The 22,500-nt window shown below is 41.8% G+C and overlaps 1 protein-coding gene across 12 annotated transcripts in view; it reads right to left on the bottom strand.

The window, feature by feature from the left end:
* Positions 1-22,500, bottom strand: part of MGMT (O-6-methylguanine-DNA methyltransferase) — a 163,583-nt gene that overhangs the window by 66,766 nt on the left and 74,317 nt on the right. Inside the window, exon 2 of one of the 12 annotated variants that reach the window (XM_072039924.1) lies at positions 13,566-13,650. The exons of the other annotated variants lie outside the window; for them this stretch is intronic. The gene's annotated coding sequence lies outside the window, so the exon portion shown is untranslated. The remainder of the gene's footprint in view (positions 1-13,565; positions 13,651-22,500) is intronic. 12 annotated transcript variants of the gene reach the window in all.

Here is a 22,500-nt window from a genome sequence, read left to right as displayed (position 1 = left end):
TTCTCTGCTCCCACAAGCGTCCACAACTGGCAGCTCCACTAATAAAATGAGAGTATTTTCAGTTCAGTCCCACCGATGCTCCAGCAAGGACTGAGAAAGCAACAGGAGAGGGCAACACAAGTATTTTCCAGCCCTCTAAAGCATGGAACATCACCACTCACAACATCTTAACCAGCAGAAACACCAGTGGAGGCTGGGGGAGCCCCTTCAAGATGCGCCTGCTCACCCCGTCAAAAGTGAATGAAATGGGATTTTTAGAGAGAGAGAGCAAGCAAATTGCCCTGAAATAAAACAAAAGGGCTGCCAGAGCCACCACCGGCATTGCTGTGCTTTATCCCTCTTGCTCCAAACGCCTCCTCTGCACGCTGTCCCGCATTAGCAGCACGCCGGCTGCTCCCTTGTAAGACAAAAATTTTAAGTCACACAGAAAACAAGCTTGTTTACTTGGCATTAATTAGAGCAAATAAGATAAAGCAGTCAGCTAGTGAGATTCCTTCATTTTATCACTGCTCTTGTTTGACTGTTGACAATCTCTGTGGGGTTATTCTGTATGTCTATTGCAAAATAAATCATATTTTAAGTTATCACTTCTGGTTCAGGTTTTAATTTGCTGGACTTCATTTGGGAAAAAAACACGCCTTTTCTCCCTCAAACATTTGCAAAGCAATAATTAACGGGATGCCAATATTTCAGTCCTAATGACTATCTAATCTTAGTGGTGCATGTATAGAGAATTTTAATATTTCATAATATTTTATTTCAGTTGCACCAGACTGAAGCTGCAGCTGAGTTTATCCACAGATTAAATTGTTTTAAATCACTGAAGTAAAAATATTACTTCATTTCTCTGTCTTTTCTTGACATTGCAAAATTAAAAGAGTCACTCATTTTTAAAGATCTGTGGGGAAAAAACGCTCTCTCCTATTTTGCTGGGTAGCACGGCATCCTGGCGGAGCCTCCCACGTTACAAGCAGCAGCTCCCAGTCTAGCAAAGGAAACCCCACAGCAGGTTTCTGCCCGAGTCCTGTCCCCACTGCGATGCTGTGCCAGGACCAGTGGTGCCAAGACCTCGCTGCAGCTGGAAACCTACCCGAAGTGAGGGGCCGGAGAGGTGGAAAACTCTTGCACAGGGGTGTTGGAGAGCCTCGGCTGTCCCTCTCCCAAATCCTCACCCTGCGAGGATGGAGAGCTGGGACCATAGCTCAGTGAGAAGCGTGGTCGCACAGGTTCACCTTGAACTGCAGGACAATGAACCCAGCTCTTTTCTGCAGGTTTCTCCAAACGTAACAGCACCAAATTGAAATTTTCTGAACTGCATGACAACAAACCTTTGTACCCATTAATTTCCAGTTCTGAGATATCTGTTCCGTATGAAAAAACATGTTACTGCATAATAAAGCTTGTTACTAAAAGTATTTAATATTCATAATGTTTTAGTAAGTAGCAAATTCTCATTAAAACAACTGTGGTGCTTGCACCGCTGGTTTCTACGAGTCTTCACTTAGCAAGAACAATGCACCGAAATACTACCGCAACGTCTTTGTTTGCAGGAAGAATAAACTCTTGGTAAGGTATTTATCGTGATAAGCGCATTGTTTGCACTTCGGCACCAATGCCACTCCACATTTCTGCAGCACACAAGTAACAGCACAATGAAAATAAAGTTTTAATTATTTAAGCCTATGTACCCATACACACAAATGCATATGCCCACTGTCTCGGGCCAGTACCATCACACTGATCCATGGCACTGCAGGTGCTGGTGCAAGACATGGGTTTTGCTGCACCACAGAAGAGGAAGCTGTTCCTTAAAAGGATCTTCCCAATACTGGCAGCATTTCACTAAAATATTTGTTGAGCATTACTTGTGGTAAAGTCCAATTATGGATGTGAATAGCACACAGGACTGCTAAACGTAAATCTTGCCCCACTCTGGCACCTCCCTCCTTACCTTGCAGCTTCTTGGAATACCTTGTGGCATCCCAGTATGATCTGGCTGAGGCACTGGTGCTGCTGGTGACCCCGTTGTGCCCACACAAGCCCTCCCCATGAGCACTGCTTGAGGCCAGCCCCAAAGACAGCTGATCCAGGGATGGCCTCTACATCACATACCGCATCAAACAGATTTGGGTCTGCTTCCAAGGGCAAGCAGCAGTAAGGGCTGCATGACATAGATGCAGGTCACCCGTGGGATCAACTGGGCACCGCTAGAGGGGCACAATCACCCCAAATTTCAAGTCCACACGTCAACTTTCTCAAGCCTTGATGCATACTTTGCACAGCCAAGACCATCAAAATATAGAGTGAACTTTCAGCAATAAAAATAGTTAAGAGCACTTCTAACAGTGAAACCACAGGATTTTGCATTACGTGTTGACTGCATAAAATCATTAAGATTTAATTTAATTTATACCAATCAGCCCGAGGTGAAGGCGCATGAAATTAACTTCACGGAGTACATTCTGTATTTTATTATGCAATGTACCTTAAAAGCTGTATTAATATATCCATGTAGTTGACAGAGATGAGCCAACTCCCTAAATTAAGATTAAAAATTTGTGTTTCTTTATATACATATATACACGAGCATTTAACTCTTTCATTCATGTTGCACAAAATCATCTACCAATTATTATTGATCCTAATAGTTTATTAAAGCTTCCCGAATAGTCAGATAATTATCATGAACAAATCTTATCGATGCCTCAGTACTTTATATTGAAACTGGTTCCAAAATCCTAGCTGCCAGTACAGCAGTTCCTTGCAATACATTAAAACAGCGAACAGTTAGTGACCATCTTTGACAGCTCATGGAGAACAGACGAGATCCCAGAGGATCTGCAAAGATGGGGAAAAAAGAGACAGGAAGAAATTATAGACTAGTCAAACTTTGATATTGGGAGAGATAATGGAACAAATTATTAAAATATTTATAAGCATCTCAGGTTCATAAGGTTATAAACCACCAAACAAATCTAATCTTCTTCTTTGACAAGATAATTGGCCTCATGGATAAGGCGAGAGCAATAGGGGCAATATATACTGACTTTAGGAAGATTTTTATATACCTTTGCTGATGACATTCTCATAAAAGAGAGGGAAATACAATCTAAATTAACAGAGTTTAAGGTCAAGGCCAAGAAAAGTTTTAAAAATTTAAGCAGAACTCCTTACGGCAAAGACTGCAAGGGAAACAGAACCTCGGTGTGAAACATCGCGTTCTGCACTGATGGAAGCTGCAAGTCCCAGGACACGTTTCAGCTGGCAATGGGATACACCCAAATAGACCGGCCCCTTCAAGTATTGGTTATCAAACTGCGATGGCATTGCTCCTCTAGATTCTGCAATATGTGGTTATGTCTGAATTGTACCCTAGTTTTTATTAATGATTTGATTAGCGACTGTACTTATAATGGATAACAAGCTGGAGTACAATCCAACCAGTTTATGTGAAACAATCAGAAGTTGAAATTATTCTGACAAATAAAAAAAAGTCCAAGCCAGCATGATAAGAGAGTCACGATCAAGTGGAGAATGCAACCAGTAAGAAGAGAAAATCAATTACACGCACACTAAGAAAGGACTGTTAAACAACTAGGCAGCGGCAATTCAAAACAGCCCTGGGATCTGTACTGGGCTGCAAACTTAATCCAAGCTGACAGTGCCATACCATAAGAAATAAGGTAGGTCTTGGTCTGGGATGTATCAGCAGGAGGATCTCATGCAGAACATAAGCAATTATCCTGTTGTACGCAGCGGCGAGGCCCCCCGGAAGCGCTGTGCCCAAATTTTGAAATTGCACACTGCGACAGAGCCATCGGAGGCACGGGGTAAAGACAATGATGAGAAGAGGACAGGTGTAGATAAGAAAAATCAACTAACGCTCCTTGCCCGATTTACTTGTAGTTATATGCCTCAAAAATGAGTCTTCTAAGACACTATTTAGCAATGTTTATACAGGGGGCTGATTGATTTCCTGACTCTTCGCTAGCATATGAAGAAATAGGACTGATCTGGAAGGCGAGACTTTATGTGGGCATTAAGACACTTTTTCAAAGCATTTTATAAACATATGCAGCTTCCTAGGCAAAAGTCAGGGTGAAGTAAGTATGGCAATGCTGAGGTCCACCCAGCTCAAAAGTGTCACTCTGGGTTGAACAAGATGATCTCCAGAGGTCTCCTCCAACTTCAAGTGTTCTGTCATTTTTGTTGTTTTCTAAGATTTTTGCTTATTAACAATTACGAAGGATACAGGCATCATAAAAACAAGAGTATCACAGAATCATGAAAGGGCAGAAAATGTTCTTTGAGGCTGAGATTAGAAAATCAATGGAGGAAGAGCAATGGTCTGGTATCTGCCTCCAGCCAGAGTACGGGCTCAGAGGGAAAACTTCCCTAATGAAATTCAACACAAAGTCCTCCTCTTTAATGCCTTAACTAGGCATAAATTAACCTTTTATTCCTACCTGGTCACAGTGGAACTTTAGGATAAGGTAATGTTCCAGAATTAATAAAATTATGAATGGAATTAGTTATTTTCATATTTTTCACATCTGCACCTATTAACCTACCACCAACACTGCCTATTGTTTCTGAAGATATTTTCAATTGTTTTATATTGGTACTTAACCTTTTTTTTTTTTTTCCAGAGAAGGTGGTAACTCCTGCATAAGAACTTGAGCCCACTGAAAATAGGCACATTTTTCTAGTTACCTCTCAAAACCTTTGGTAGTCTGTAGACTTGAAAAAATCTGTGCATCCTATGCAGAAAAATCACCAAGCTCCTATAAGGGAACTTCTTCATAGTTGAGGTCTGTGGAGGCAGCATCTTCAGAAAACTTTTGCTGTTGACAAGCAATCACTTTGTTAAGATTGCTTATAACAGTAACAGGACATTAAAATACACACATAAAAAACCCAAAGGCTAACGAGATACTTATTTCCACGTCACCTGAAAATGCCCAAGGCTTCCTCACAAAAATAAGCTTTATTACTTATTTTATTTTATTTTATTTTATTTTATTTTATTTTATTTTATTTTTTTCTGATAAGATAAATTCAGTATCGGAAAGGAAACATCTCAATGTTCCTCTGATTCATCTGACTCCTGCTCAGTTTCTGAACTAGTGAACAGTTTTGGAATATTTGCCAACGGAATCCATCCTGATTAATCCAAAATTGACCTTGTGCAATAAATATTAGAAATACTGCCCTATAAACATGTTTTTGAAACTGCTTGGACAGAAGGAAATCAGTGACATTACTCTTCAGTGACAAAGGACTTTGCTCCAAAATGATTAGCTATAACTGAAAAAAGTAAATAAAAAATCATACACGAAAAGCCAGAACTTAACCATTTCCAGCAACATTATTCCAATCAGCAGGTGCAGCAGGGACGGGAAAAAAGCTGTTTTGAATTAAAACGATATGCTTTTTGGTACAAGCTGTATGCGAGGTTCGAGTCAGGCCCCGTGTCTCAGCACAGAGACTTTGGAAGGTGCAATGAAGTGCGAGTCCTGTCCTCACCACACAGAGTAAAATGTCAGCAGGATGGGAGGGGTCTTGAAGGACCATAAATAAGCAATGTGCCCCAGAGGTGATAAATATTCAAGGTTTTTCCCCCCTGAAATCTCTGCTCCAGACCTACAAAGCACTGCCAGCCCTGATCGCGGCATGGACCAACCTCTGAGCTCCTGCTGCCTACAAAGGAGAAAGCGGTAAATAGTCATGGACCCACACTGCCCGTGCCCCCGGATGCACGAGGAATCCCTTTTTCATATTTTAACGCCGGGAAGATCAGTGCTGACTGCACTGCTATATCCAGACGAAATACACCGGGTAAGTTTTGCATAGGCCACGCTTGGAAGTTGTGTGCCAGCTGCCAGCGCTTGCACGGAGGTGGCCAAGGATGCGCGATGGCTCACCCATGGCACACGTTAGGAAGGTCTGTTCTTATTTAATGCGCTGACTGTTAATAAAACATACAAAAAAAAAACCAACAAAAAAAAACAACTACACGTTTGTAAGAGCATTGCAAATAGAATTTAGATATTTAAGGAAATTCAGAGGGGTGTTTTTTCCTTTCTGGCTGAGGCAGTGGAGGCATGATGGGCACGCATTGCATCTCCAAAGCAAGTCCTTCTCCCTCAGCTGCCAAGGGGACTTTGTGCATATGCACAGGGGGAGCATATGGGGGACCTGCGGGTGCCAGGCTGCAGCCCCCAGCTCTCAGAAAAAAAACGAATAGCTGGTTGTAATTACAAACTAGGATCCTCACAAAGAGCAGTTGGGCTAAGAGTGGTGTAAGCAGCCACCAAGGCCACGTCAACACCAACCCTGACAGGTAATGGGGTAATTCACAGGAACACATTACGCTTCATGAGAGCACTTTATTTAGTAATGGATATCTACTGGTCTCTGCACGGATCGTATTACCCTGGCTCACAAGAAGCTCCTCTAGTCTATCAACCATGTTTTCGCACATACCGTGAAATATTTCTACTTTATATGGTCCATACTTGCACTTTATATTTAATACTGAAAAGTCCAGTAAATCCATACTGCAAACGTACGGTCTTTTTACAGTGTGTTCTGAGAGGGAGAAGACAAACAAACAGTAAAACAAATTAACCTTTACGGGCTTGACGGTTCGAGTAAAGCCAAAAATATGTAGTATTAAAGGCAGACTCGCTGTGCAGGCACCGAGGGGGCTTCGGATCCCGAATTTGCCGTGTTTCATCTGGGAGGACGGGCTGGTGTCTCTCCTCCCTGCTACCCACGCCGTACACCAAAGAGCTCCGCGCTGCATGAGCCGTGCAGCCGTTCCACTTGATGTTGCACAAATGCAACTTTTAAATTGCTCTTCAGAGCAGTCCCCCGGCAGCCGCTGACCTGCTGCAGCAGATCAAAGCCCCGCGCCCGAGCGGGTCAGCCCCTTTCATCCGGGCTGCCAGCACCGGTGCCGATGTACCTGCAGCTCCTGAGGAGGGCAGATGAAAGCGCTCTGCAGCCACCCCAGCAGCTACACGGGGTGCATATAGAATTAACGATGGTTAATTAAGGCTCGTATGGATATGCTATGGCAACGAAGATGCACGGGAACAGCTCATTAGACACGTAAGACGCAAACTATAGTAATGCATAAATTAAGGCAATGCCTTGAATAAAAGACTTTCTTTCCCATTTGATGTTGCACTTCTTCCTGATAAGCAAATGGACTTCTGTACAAAACTGTGGGCCAATTTCCTGACCACTACCTTCACAGTTTAAAGGAATTAAAAACACTGATAAAAAAAAAAACAACAAAACAACAACAACAAAAAATAACCCCCCAGCAACTACAACTGCTTTATTCCCATGCTTGCACTGGCATCAGAAACCATACAGCATCTGTTCCTTGTGCAATTACAACTGAAAAACAAAAACTTCAGTCCTTCCTTGTTAACAATTTCTGCTACTTTTACCAACACATCCTCGCCTCGACCTGAATTGCCGTCCCCACCTCCTGAGTGCATCTGCCTCTTGAGAAAAGGTGGGTGCACGGCACCACACTGCTGCGAGGGGAAGGAACACAGTGCCTAGCACATGAATCCGCAATAAAAGCTGCTATATTTACTATTAAAAAGCTCCTGAAGTCTGAAAACTCAATTTAACACATTTAAATTTCTACAGAGTTTAAAAAAAAAACAACTGTTTTAAATAAGAAGTTTTTACTACAGCTTAGTGCTAGCTGCTAGCAACATGTATTTGTTCTTGTCCAGAACAATTCAAGGAAAGAACTGCTCGTGTTAATAATCCTCATTTTATCTGCGTAAGCTGTTAAGACCACTTCAATTGTTTTCCAATCAGAGAAATTATATGAGCTAGATATCAACTGACATTTTGATTTTGTGGTTAAAAAAATGTTTTCCTATTTCCTCCTTTCTAGTTGTCTGTTCAATATACCTAGCCATAAAATACATCAAATATCCTAATGATAAATTCCGCCCCAGAGCGTGTATTTCTGTGATTCAGGAAGAGAGGAGGAGCACTTCTGCACTGCCTGGATTTGCTTGTTTGTTTGTTTTTTGCAAGAGTTAGCCTTTAAGTCATTTTTTCTTTTTTTTTGCAGACGCAGAGGCTAAAGCATTTTCTGAACAGGAGAACACGGTAACAAGGCTCTGCAAACCGGCTCGTATGAAGTGCCTGAGAGCACATCACAGGGCGCCATGTGCCGGTGAGATAAATATCGGTGCGTGTGTACGCGCATAGATCTGTGCACGCACACGCCGAGGCGCTTCAGGCTGCCGCGGCGCGGAGGTGAGAGCCTGGCGTCCCCGGGGAGGCGCGAAGGCTGCGTCAATCACAGCCAGCCTCCTGCCAGAAAAGCCACTTAGTGGCAGCTGGAAAGGTCACATCAGAAACACAACTTCCATCTCCACCAAAAGCCATCCCGTAAGGCTTTACAAATATTTGGAGTGTGATTCTCCAAATATGATTTGTCAAAACAACACAGTGTAACAACAATACGCCTAAAGAAAGCCTCTCTATAAATAGCCTGCTAGGGAGAAAAATGTTTACTTTATTTGCTGCATTTGAGAGCGAGGTAAAACCTAAACAAACTTTCAACACGAGCTGAGTTTACATATTCAAACTTCAACCGTGCCAAAGTTGCAGCCTAACTGGCACCAAAAACCCTAACAGAAAAGTCATATATTGACAAAACACACAGTCATAATAAAACCACATCCAGTTAATAACTTTGAAAACTAATGTTAACTCCTAGCACAATAGAAAAGTCTTCTTAAACGCAATAAAGCAGTGATATAATTTACTCTTAGCTCCTTTTCAAAACATTACTCTCTGCCCACAATCACATTCAGATTACAAAATTCCTTTTGTAGTTTTCTCCTAGCTGTGGGAATAAAATAAACCACTTAGATGACAGTAAAGTGTCTGTAAAATATATAACAGCAATAACTCCTGGTGGAAATGTGGCAGATATTTATACAAGAGCTAAAGCATGAAGCATTGTAAAAAAGGCTAACATGAAGGGTGTTTATTTTTAGAGGCCTCTTCCGGATGAGATCATGCGGTTTGAGGAAGCCTTTTGTAAGAACCCTGGTTTCACAGGTTTGTTCTTATATTCAATATGAGGTGTCAAGCGCTAAGTGCTGGGTGAAGACTTAACAGCCCCGTACCACCAGCACACGTGCTTGCTTAAAAATTTGGCCTGCAACGTATGCCTGATTGGGATATACCTGTTCTATTGAAGAAAAAAATCCGAGCAAGGTATTTGACACAGCCTCACATGGACATACATACACATTTTATGCGTGTCCTGCAGAGAATTCCATCTTGGTGGAAGCGAATGGATAAGTAATTGGGCAAGATTTTGGTAACAACAGCTAAAATGTCTCGCAAGAAAGCAAATTTGGCAGCCTGGAAGCAAGATGCAAAATGCTTCTCTCTCTTGCTAAGAAAAGGGAGGACAACAGCAGCTAACAATAACCTGCCTTAATGGCAACTTATTTCCAGGTTATTTTCTTCAGTTGTTTAACATGTAAATTAAGATAACAAATAATAACATAAGGAATGGTATTTATGAAACATGATGTCCATCTTGCTTGAGTAAGTTCAATGTGGTTGAGGTATCATGGAGAGAAGGATGCTTAATAGCTTACCCCCTCAAAAAAATCTGATTAAAAAGAGAACATTTTTTTTTTTCTACTAATTTAAAAGATCTCTACAGAAGGCTACACCAGTATGGCTATTATGACCATGGATGACTACATCGGGAGTTAATCTAAGTGAGAAGATATGTTAAGACCATGAAAAAAAAAAAACAACAACAACAAAAAAAGTAAAAAAACAAACAAGTAACAGCAAGTCCTCCAGCACGAACATGGGAGCTGGCTAACTGGTGCAACGCAAGGACCATTGCCGTGGCCACGTGAAACCATGCTGTTCCTTCATCCCACCTCACTAAAATCAACCTTCACCTGGAGACCGCTGCCAGATCCCTCTCACAGTGACAGGAATTAGCAGGGTTTTTCTACGACTGGAGAACAAATGCATTAATTTGGATATATAAAAAGTTACATGAAATTTAAGGTAGGCCAATGTAAATCAAATGCCCTAATGAACGGAGCCCTGGATGGCCACATTATTATGGGCGTTATGGGGAATGTACCCTTTAGCGTGTCACTGGTTACATCTTTTCAATATGTTTAAATATGTTCTCACAGAATTTAACCAATTGTTTAATTCCTTGACAAAAGAAATTAATCTAGATCAAAAAGCTACATTTTTAAAGGTGAAAAAAGAGAAAACATTGCTGTATCCCCTACTGCAAATGCACACCTTCCTGCAAAACCAATGGCACTTCATTTTGTTTAGGGCTTTTCTTCTTCTTTTTTTTTTTTTTTTTTTTTTTTTTAGGTGTTTGTTTTACAAAGCAACATCGTTTTCAATGTTAAATCCACAGGGTCATTGAAAAACATGTCAAAATGTTTTTAATACCACGAAACTTTATCACTCTGGTCAGGAATACGTGCAGGGCTTTGGCACACTCCAGCCCTGATTCATGGCATCAGCCCTGCACGAAATGCCCCATCTTCCTGACAGCATTGCTTGCCTCAAACCTAGCGATCATGCCTCTCTCCTGCCCTTACCAGCTTCACTCCAACATGAGTGAACTCATGCACACATCTGTGTCAGCCCTAGAAGATTGGTTTAGCACAAGTAAATCACAAGTAATTCAGAAGGAATGAAATAGCGTGAGCTACTCTGCTAAGCTTGACAACGTACAGCGTGTTACGCTTCTTTATTGCGTTTAGAAGTTCTAAAAAGCATTTGGTGTAAAGTGATTCAGGAACAGTTTAAGTTTATATAAAGTAGTAAATATACCCCGTGACAATTATCAGAGTAAAATCAAGGTTTATCTGCAAGAACTGGTCATGGACACTCAAAAAAGCAGTTCCTTTAGATTTCTATAAGCAAGGGGTTAAGTAGCAGAGCAAGCCTTCATCCTCTTCATACCACTTGGTGACAACATGATACATAATCTCAGATGCTAACAGATGTAGAAAGCCCTAAGGATCTTTATTATTGCAATTGTTGAAAAAAAGTAAATCTTAAGTTAATTTCTGAGAAAAAAAAAAAAAGAATGTTTTCCATACTCAAAATTATTTGGCAGACTTGACTGTAGATTATGAATACTTCTAGTTGACCTGATATATTTCAATGAATGAAGTGCTTGAGGAAATTGTCTGGCAGAATCTAATTACTTCACTTCTTTGTTTATCTGTACACAAGTCTTTGAATTCGAATGAGAAGTTATTACTAGTTTTACTGCCTAGGACCAGTTGACATTATAAAAAGCTAAAAAAAAAACAAAAAACAAAGTGAAAGCATCCATGGTGGTTGACAGCGCATTCAGATTTAGTTTAGCTGAGAACAAACTGCTCTAGTTTCAGGAGAAACAGAAATTAACGTCAGGTTAATTTGTGGAACGCTTTGGGCCAGGAGCTGCTTCAGCTCTGAGAGTCTTACATGAAGAAACATAGGTGTCTCAGCATTAACACAGTCTGCTAATCAGAAAGGTTATTTTAATTGAATATACACATATTCTATACATAATCAGACTGCTGAGCATTTTTTCAGTTACAACTATTCACGAGTAGAAGTTGCACCCCATCTTCTTATACCTCCTCATACCGAGGACACTGATACATCAATCTGATCTGAAATCAAATACATCAAAAGATCTGAAATCTTTTCTTAGGGTCAATCCCGTGCCTTGTCCTGCTGCAGAACTAACTAACTGCCTCTACTAACAGCACTAGCAGGAATGAAAATTTGTAATAACTTCCAATAGCTAAAAAGGTTTGCAAAGCAAGATATGGGCAAGACCGTGGTTCTTAATTTAATGGCAGAATACCTCTCATAAAATGCCTGTTTTTCTGCAACACGTTGATAACCATTCCTGAAACACTGAGGGGGGAAGGAGGGGCTCGGGAGGGCACATTTGCAGCAGTACCTACAGCGATTCAAGGTGCAATTCCAGTTAACAGTAATTGGAGCTGTAGATACAATCTGAATAGCGCTGGGTAAAAACATACCCCGAGGAGCCGTAAGTCTAGCAGCCAAATGTAAATACTGAGGGAGTAACTTCAGCCCCCGAAGACTTTACACCTACAAAATGTTCTACCACAAGTTCTCCATGGCCAAAAAACACCATTAGGCTTTTCAAGCATAATGACACCTCACAACAAAAGCAATGTGTGGCAAAAGAAATGAAGGAAGCTGTTGGTAGGGAACAATACAGACACAATCCCCTAATTAAAGCAAAGGAAAGTGGATATTTAAAAATATAGCTGAATTAGTCACCTCATAAGTTTCAGTGCACACGTTTTACAATCTGCAAAAATAATTTTCTTTAAGTTTTTCTGCACGTTATTTTCAAAGTCATTTTACTGTATTTAAACCATCATGCTTTGGAACCACACATAAGCTTTCTGCATAAAATATCACCTTATCTCTGTATACGCAAACTATTTTAACTCCCTAGAGCTATTTAGCTAACCACTTGCTGTGACCTCTGAATTCTTATCCTGAATTATATTTTTATGTGCTATATAAAGGTACTGTTATGTTACTGTTTTTATTCCAGGTGCCAAAAAGGACAAGTTTATTGCCAACTGCTTGCTCTATGTCTTTTTTTTTTTTTTTTTCTTAATACTTAACTCACCCAGCAGTCTAATTTGTTTTTAATTCACACGTGAATGGCTTATGAAAAAAAAAAGCACATCTAGTATGAAGGAAAAAAAATAAACAAATCAGTAATATTTAGAGGGGGGGAAAAAAATCAACACCAGAAGCGTTGCCCTGCTGGCTTGACTGAAAAGCACTGTATCAGCACACAGAGGTGCTCTTCTTTACGTGTTGTGGACATGCTATTTGTATGTTCTCTGAAGGGTGCTGTCAGAGCACGGTGCCTATCACAGGGGCTCTGCAGCACGAGCACGGGGATGCTGAAAGCCCGTCCCTGGGCAGAGGAAGGTGTGCAGGCCCCTGGGAAGGCGCTGGTGACACCAAGAACCCCTCTGATTCCTTCGGGCTGGCAGAAGGATTGCCCCTGAAGACGCAGCTGCTCCCCTTTCCCTTACAGACCAACCCTGGCATGCTGCAAAACCACAGAGGTTTTTGGTGGCTTGTCCCCAGATGCAGGGCAGGTGGCACGCAGACACGGGGCCCTGAAACAGAGTGACTGGGTCTCTGATGTGCCTCCAGACACGAGAGCTCTCTTGGCAGCAAGGCCCTGAGGAAGGCATCTTCCCCCATCCCCACCCTCCAGTTTCCTAGGACTGGAAGCGAAGACAAAATGCCCATCCCTGGAATAAATGCCCTTCCAGAGCACTTCACGGTTTATTGGGAGCCTGTAATTAAAGAAACCAAAAGGCTTATTGAATCCCCGTCTTTTCCCAAATGCTTAACATTATAAAACAATCTACTCAAATCCAGCTACCACACAACTGGGAGCCGCACCAAAACTGAAGGAAATCTGAAATCTCTGCTGAACTCACCTCAACAGATAACTTTTGACACTGTAATTTGCAGCAGAAGACTGTACTTCACCAGCTCAGAGTATTACGCACACAGCGACGGGGCCTGTGGTCCAAAAACACAACGCAGTTAACCAAGCAGCACTGTGTTGTACGGCCATTGTGTTTCATTAATGGTTGAGGAAAAAAAGAAAATCTACTTTTTTTGTATAGGCTATACAAGGCATTTATCATGTTACACGACCAGACAGTCTTCTTCTCACACAGTTTCTCCCTGAGTAATTAATACAGCCCAAAGATGAGCCTCCACTCTTCTTTCCCCCACCTAAAAAAAAACCACAGGCTTCTTCCTGAGAAATTTAAAACCTCCCTTTACTTTTTATGATATTGTTTCTGTGCTTTTGATAGAGACAACTGGTTCCTACAGTGAGGTTGCACACTACAGCCCAACCTACCTGTCCTCAGAAGCGCTTATTCTGTCCATGAAATCCTACAATATGGGCCACATCAGAGCTCCTCCTTACACAAAATACCTCCTTTCCAATATTCTTCTGATGCTTGAACTGTATTATAGATCATAGTCTGGAAGGGAGTAGAGATGTCTTCGGGATATCCATACCAAAAAACACATTTTGTGAAATCCCACCTGAAATTTCAAATAATTTTGCTAGTGTCGTAACACAAGCTTTAAACAGCCAGTCTCATATGCATCATCTTACTTGTGGGTAAAATGGAAGAGGTTTAGTTTTCTAAACAACAACAACAACAAAGTATTAAAGGAGAAATACCTACAGTTTTGAGAATTTTCTACTTTCCTGTGTAATATCTAATATTCTATGGCATTAAATGGTTTAACTCATTTCTTCATAGAGAATCAAGAAAAGCACAAGTGAGCAGAACATCTGCACATGCACACAGGCTACCACAGCTAACTCTGTGCTGAGTAAGAAACTTATTTCCCCCACAGGTAAATGCTAACCTTTTGGAGTCTCATGTGAACATAGCTGTCTTTTTAAACAGGCAATCAAATGATCCTTGAGATACTTGAAGAGTCTAAAAACAGTTAACATTCTCCACAAGCCAGGACCTACAAAACTTTTCAAAGACCAATTGATAAAAGAGATGGACAACAAAGAAAGAAGGGATACAGCCATACATCTGAGTCAATATCCATGAAAGAATCACTCATTTATCAATAACATACATGTCTTTAAAATTCTTCATATTACATGTCTTTTAAAGGGTTTGGGAGATGAAGAAACAAAGATGTGGAGATTATTTTTCGAAATACCTCTGGAAATATCAGGGAAGTACAGAACAGTCAGAGAAAGACGACAGCATCTTCCCCTGCTTTGTTGGGCAGGCAGAGGAGGAAGCTTTGAAAAGTGAGGAATTGTTATTTGCTCACGGCAAGAAGGAACCTTTATTCTTATGAGTGACGGATTATTTAATTAATTGTGATTTAAGGGGAATTAAAATGCTAGGGAGAAGGCTGGCAAGGACTTCAGTGATTAAAGAGATGGCCGAGTTGCAGCCACTCCGTACAAGTTAACATTTTTGGTAAAAATTTCTGTGAAGATAAACTGAACTGTTATTTCCAAATTGTGTGTTTTCCTGCATGGCATTCCAGAAACTCACTGAAAACCAGAACCAGTGCGACTCTTGAATCTTCTTCTTCCAGAAGCTTGTGGGTCAAGTCTTTACGAAAATAGAAAGAGAAACCAAGAGTTCCTGCAGTTCAGCGAGTCACAGAAAGTTAAATGCTATTAAGTTCTTTCTCTAAGTACAATTATGGATCAGTTTTCAAAACCAGCTTGAGTAGGGATGCTAAAAAAGTCCTGATTGCCCATACTTGCAGCTGAACAAAATGAGTATTTTCTGCGGTCGAGATTTAACACAGGTCAGAAAAAAGGGCCAAAGATTCATTTCAGTAAGTTGTATCATTTTCATCTTTGGGCAATCTAAGTACTAATCAGGGAGCTAAAAAGGGCAAGAGGACGATGAAGAGTATGGTTTGGCAGTGACAGGAGAACAAACATGCATTTTACTTCCAAGAAGCAGGGTACAAAGCAGAGGGCTGTCAAACAGATCACCCAGTTGGGACAAACCAGCTGGAAATCCACAGACCCATGAGCCAACATTTTTATGTGATACCAGGGGGAAAAGAAAAAAAAAAAAAAGAAGGAAAAAAAGGCAGAAATAAGACAGCAGACAGGAAAATGAAGGTATCGCTTAGGAGGAGAGGCTGGAGTGGAATGGGGCATCTGAAAGGTAATTTCTCGTAATTTATTGCTGCTGCCCATCAGTGTGCTGTATTGATCTGAGCGGGAGGTGGGAGAGCTGCGGAGCTCTGCCAGGAAGGCAGGCAGCAGGCAGGGCTCAGGGCTCGCGGAAGGTAAAGGAAAGTGGAAATGCAGACAGCCTGATCACCAGCTCTGATAGACTTTGGGTTTCAATAGACTACCGGGGAGTACGTTATCTGTTAGCTTTTCACATCCATAATGAGAATTAATTTAAATAAAAGTGGAACTACATATCACAACCCATTAATGAAGGAATATAATAAGATCTCGACTGAAGCCTATGTAACATTGCAGAAAATGTGCTTCCTACAAAAGTTCTACTATCAACATTTCTGAATAATTAATTCAGAAATAAAAGCAGTTTCAAGGTTAACAAGGTTCCTTTGATGCCTTTTGAATAATTCGCAATATTCCGCAACTTCCAGCGGAACCACGCGCTTGGAGCCGTCTCTCACCACACACCGGGATGACCTCGGGATCCACAGGCATAAACAGAACAGTAAAACAACTTCCTACAAGAAAATAAAAATCAAATAGGCTCATAACTGTATGATGAAAACTAAATTCAGCGCGTGCTCCTGAGGGAGGGAAGGCTAGGAGCACAGAGAGGTGCATATTGTGGAGGGCTGGTGGCACGATATGCAAAATGCATGTGAGATGCTTACATCTCGGCTCTTAAATCCGCACGCTCTGGAAATGCACACACACAGCGCGGGCTCGGAGGCGAACAACACTGAGGTCTGGTGTCAATTTAAATGCACTGAACACCAGAAAAATGCCCCCAACTAAGGCTTCAAACTTGTACAGCACATTTCCACTCAACCCAACTAGATTGCCTGTCACATCTGACATGGCTTGTCAAAAGTTATCCTTCACTGCTCATGGGCAACATGGAGGGTCAAAAGACCAAATACAATGGTCCAACCCATCCCATTTTTTTTCCTTCAGAGCAGCAGATATTGAACTCTAAGATGACAAGACAGAGCAGGTTGAAGCGGCTGCCAGAGAAACAGAAGCTGTCCAGAGCCGCTGATCTGAAGGAGAAAAACCAGCCGATCTGTGCATGTCAGGGCCAGGGCTCAGGCGCTGACAATCTCACACAAAAGGAAGTAAAAAGCCGAGAAACTTAAAGTGGCCTTTGTAAACCACTGCAGCCATTAAAAAGAAAAGAGGCGGTCACCGGGTAATGTGAAACGCGCAACGTAAGTGATTAAAGGGGAAAAGGACGTCCTCCATCTCTTTCTTCTTAATCTTCATTAACGAGAGGTGATTTTTCAGACTCTAAAGCCAACTGAATTTTGAGAGTAGTTTTCTAAAAATAAGCTGGGAGTGGGAAATAAAACCTTGAAATGGATATCTGAAAACAGTAACACCTTTCAAAAGCAGCTCAAAATCTTTATCAGTATTTTCAGTTGAGAAACTTGCTCATTCTGGCAGCAGAAGACATTAGGTGATAATTTACGGAAAAGCAATTTATTAGTAGCGGCAAATATAAAAGGTGCCACGAACTTGTTAGAGCCAGTAGCCTGGTGCCTATTTGAATGTGCAACTCCAGGATTTTCCACAATGTCACTAGAGAAGACGCAGCCACATGCTGTGGTGAAACAAATTTCAGTGCATTCATTACTTCCAGATGCTCAGGACCATCCTTACCTTTCCAGTATCACAACACCAAAAGCCTATCTAATTCTTTCTGCACCTACAAGAATCCAGGACTTTTGTTTCCTTCCTCTGTGACACTTTGAGTTTCACATACCTTTTCTCCTACATTTACAAACTCTGGGAAAACCTTTCTGTAGGCAGGGAGAAATCACAGAGCAAATGTGCACCCAGTTCCCTGCAGCAGAGGAGGGAAGGGGGTAACATGGGCTCCTTCCCGATGACATGGTTGTTGGACACTTCTGCAGCCAGTCAACTCCTGGCTGCCCCGATGGGGACATAGGTGACCACCAAGGGGTCAGGGGACACCCACCCCATCCCCAAGGTGACCACAGAGCTCGCTGAGACCTTCAGTGCTGCCTGGACCCTTGGCATGCACACACAAAAAGGCAGTGAACAAATGCCCTGAGAAGCGGCTGAATACAGGCACATTAACAGCGCCTTGCTGGTCTCATTCCCTTTTTTAATGTCATCCCTTTTGTGTTTTAATTACCTCAAAAGCAACATCCACTTAGATTAATGAGGGAATCCAGAGTTAACACCACTTAACAGGTACAAAAAATTCCCTTTTGCTGTTTGGGGCAGTACTCAGAGCTAGCTGTACCCACAGTGTTAGGTTACAGAGTGACATTTTTAATACATTGATGGCTAAAAAGTAGGGTTTAAACATGAAAGCTTGTTTTGTGTTCTTTTTGGACTGCGTTCAGTTTTGTTGGATAACCTTTTCATCTGATCTACCTCACATCTCACAGAACTTCAGCACATTATTTTCTTTTGCGGATTTTTATTTGTAGTGGACGCTTTTATATGGAAGGTTCTTCGGATCGCGTAAATGTATTTATACATTGCTACAGCTATGTAAGCCCATATATTTTACCTCGTTTGCATAAATGATTCTCAGGAATGAAAAAAAGCTATTATTTTAGTTTTTTTTTTTTCTTTTTTATTTCCTAACTGAAGATTAAAATCCTAAACAAGTTCCTCGGCTCAGTTCCCATCCTTTCCAGTTTTCTCCCGTCCCCCCTCCCGGGGTTAGGGTGGCTGCGGAGGCGCCCAGCTGCCATCAGGGTGCCCGACCCGCCAGCCTCGCTTCCCTTCCACATCCCGACGCTCCCGTCTTATTCATGAGCTGCAATTTAATTCAAGAGCACTCAAGTTCCAGCAAACACAAAGCGGCCGAGAACACGGTGTTGTGTGTTAGGCTCCATTTGAGGAGGGGGAGATGGGTAAATATCACCACGGCGGCCTGCGTGAGAGGATAACCTGCCCACACATACGCCAGCCCAATTAGCCAAGGCAAAAAGAGCTTTTATTCCCCAGGGACACCAGGGAAGTCTTAGCAATGCTCCCCGTCATCCTGCCCGAGCTGAAGCTACTGCACAGTCCAGCATGGAAAAGCAGGGTCTGTGCAGCCACAGCACGTGCTAAAACTACTCCCTTTTCCACCTCCAACCTGGAAACTTGGAAGAGATTTTGCAGAAGGAGAGCACTTGTTTGTAAAGAAGTTTGTCTTTCCATCAGCTGAAATCGAGTCAATTCGTAGTTCTTCTACCTAATACTGAAAAACATGCAAGGGAACGGTCCTCCTCCGTGAGCAGAGGCAGCAGCACCTGGGTGCAGCTGAAAAACTGCTGCCAGACCGTGGTGTAACCACCTCTGCCTCCTCGAAACAGTGACAAGAAGTCTTTAGAGTAGACAGCCTAAAAAAAGGCCTAGAGAAAAGGGGAACTTCAAACGTAAAAATAGTTACAGTAATACAGAAAGCATATTAAACTAATCTGATTAGCACACTTTCTTGAGAACTGGTGCACAGGCTCCTTGTTATCAAATACAGCCCTACAGTGCAAACCTACAAGAAACCCCATGCATTTCAGATAGGTAGATATGTGTCTGCTGACGGACTCCATCCCCAGTTTCCGTGCCTTACAAAAGCATGCTGACAGTGCTCTTCAGAACTTTCTGAAAACAAAAATAATAATAAAAAAAACACAAGGAAACCCTAAGAGGAATGTAACGTATGAATGTGCAATATCAAGTAAAGGAAAACACGAGCAGTGAAGAAATTAAGAGGTAAGGAATACTTAATATGAGAGTGGAGAAAACAACCATACTCCATAAAACTACTTCTTTACATAGAAATAAAATCCTAACTGGGTGTACAGTCAGACGCCGTAACACCTAAGGTTTCAAGAAAACACTCTGGTCCAAAGACTTTCAAAACCAAAATTACCTGGTTTAAGAGCAAGAGAATGTGCATTTTTATGGTGTGCGCGATTAAAGGGGCTCAGTGAACCAACAGAGCTTGCATAAACCCCCCGGCCCCCTAATCCCGCCGCAGTGCCCCCCTGCCACCCCCTACCGCCGCCTAAGCCCCCGACCAACTCCAGCGACCACCTCTGTGAGCGCGCCATTCCCGCGCGGTGCTCCAGGCTAAACATTCGCTGTGTATATACTAGTAAATTCAACAGCCTCTTTAACATCCCAGAACGAATTACTGACAAGTCATTTTTTGCTCCATATTGCAAGTCAATGTGGCAACCCTGTTTTTTTTCCTATTATAAACATGTACTGTACCTCAGCTCAGAGCCGTTTGGATGCTGATACAAGATTCATAATGGCTGTCAGAATCTGCAATTTTTCCTTTTGTTTTATGAGGTCAGGCAATATTACCTGCACTGATGTATTCCATTTTCCCAGCTGAAAACCTTCTCATTTGAGCACGACAGGTTGAAGGAGTCATGATTTTGCAACCTAGCATGTGAAACACAGTGCGAGGGGGCAGGTGGCTAACCCCACATTCTCCTTTTGCTCTTGTCCACTGGCAACAGTAAATTAAACTGTCAAAAACGGAATTGTCCTGTCATCAACAAAGCTATAGCTTCACAAGTATTGCAACATCAGATATATTTCTAATTCTGCATTTCCCTGCACCTGTAATTTCATCAGAAACTCGCACTGGACCATGGTGAGAAGCTGTCCAAGGGACACTGGCACTGCGAATTCCTTGGGACGCTTGACATGGCATTTCAGAGACAGAAATTAATGAACAATACCAGCAATTTGTTATATATAAAAAAAAGTGTTCAGCGTGGGGTCCTGACCTTCTGCAGAGCTTTGAACCCCAGGAAAAGGGCAGAAATGCTAACGTGGGTGTGACAGGACACGGCGTGACCATGCGCACGCTCTGCACAATGGCACACGAGAAAGTAGGACGAGGGAGAAAAAATTAAGCGTATCCAGAAGCATTAATTGCATAGTGAAACTGGACTTGCTCTTCAAAACCTCACCTCTTTCCCTTTTAGCCTCTTCAGAGATTAAAGGTGCTTCCGAGCAGTTCTCTCTCCCACTGAAGGAGCTTTACTCCAACATGCACCGCTTCACACGCCAGCAGCAGAAACAACAGTTTTTGGAAAGTAAATCGAGGTCGCTTCATTTTAAATTTGGAATATTCAAAACAATGTTTCCTTTTATGATACAATTCTTCAGGGGTCATTTTAAAAGAAGAGAATTAATTAAAAACTTCATTCCAGGATTTAAATTTTCAATTTTCACTTGGAGATGACCGACTTCTACTTTTTTTTGTTTGTTTAACCGTCTTTAGATGTGTTTGAGTAAGTTACTACCTTCATGTTACGCACAGGTAGAAACAGCCCAGAGAAGATATATGCTTAGTAAAGCAAATAAAACGTGAACATATTGTTTAAAACCATACGTAACCAAGTAGAATACCCAACTAAAGTATCCTGCCACGTCTGACTGCTGAAGTGAGAGGAAGCGTCTCTTCCGATGTGCTGATAAACAAGAAAAAAGGGCTTGTTGTTATTAATTCAACATAGCAATCAAATATTGTTTTAGATTATCTCTATAAAAATGCAAAGCTTATCAATCATTAAACTGTGGACAGAAAGTTAAATTGAGATAAGAAATCATTTCACACAGCTTAATACAGTCAAAGTGACTCAATATTCCTTTATTAATTCTCATTTAATATCACTTTAAATTGCCGCCATTATTATCCGACGGTATACGGAAGGCTCGGCGTAATTAGTCTGTATTAAGCCCTTTTTATTTATAAGGAGCCAAATAAACAAACCCACTTTAATTACCTGGGTGCCACAATATTGATCTGAGCATCAAATTTTAATATGACTTTATTTCGCATTTCCATAGGCCTCGTATTTAAATTCGCCCCGGCAATAAGAGCGGCGCGGGCACAGATGACTTTGCGTTGGAGCATGTAAATGACTGCCGGGTGCCGGGGCGCCGGCGTCTTTGTGCAGACCTCGGGGGCTCTGCTCCGGCACGCGCCGCGCTCTAATATGGCAGAAAAAGCCACCAATTACCAGAAGAGACAAAAGTCAACTAAGGCAGGGAATCTTCTCCCTCCCAAACCTTGTTCTCTCCCACTTCAGTACACGGTGTTAACGACATACAAATTTTGAGGTCATTAAGTATAAACAGGAATTGAAAGCAAGACAGGCGCTCTTTCCGGAGATGCCGATGTCAGCATTTCAAGTACTCTCCTAATCCCACAATGCAAGTTTCAGCATTATTGTCTCAATTTAACTTGCATTAGTACCTAGCACCTTGATTACACTGTTGGGGTGGTAATCTTCGCCTGCATATGCCATCATTACTTATGTCAAGCCTCTTGAGTTGTTATGAATACTATGTTGTTTTACGAGAGAGAGGAAATTAGTGCCAGTCCCCCAGAGTTTTGGGTGCTTAACACTGAAGCACTACACAGCCCTCTCAAATCCCACAACAAATCCTTGTTTAGTGCCACATGTAGATAAGGACTTTGCGGCAACATTCTAGCATAAATAACCCACATCCCTCTTTATTCGCAAAATGTCAAAAAAAAAAATAAAAAAAATCGCCCTTCTTTAATTTTTTCCTTTTCGCCCAAAGACGGCTGAACTAACCGAGCCTATTTCCACGTCCCCATGCCATGGGCGCTGCATCGGCACGCTGCGCCCGCGCGGCACGGAGCA

Source organism: Anas platyrhynchos, chromosome 6 (genome assembly GCF_047663525.1).
Source record: "Anas platyrhynchos isolate ZD024472 breed Pekin duck chromosome 6, IASCAAS_PekinDuck_T2T, whole genome shotgun sequence".
NCBI classification, from domain to species: Eukaryota; Metazoa; Chordata; class Aves; order Anseriformes; family Anatidae; genus Anas; species Anas platyrhynchos.
Note: the sequence above shows the minus strand (reverse complement) of the source record. Positions and strands in the feature narration are given on the sequence as shown.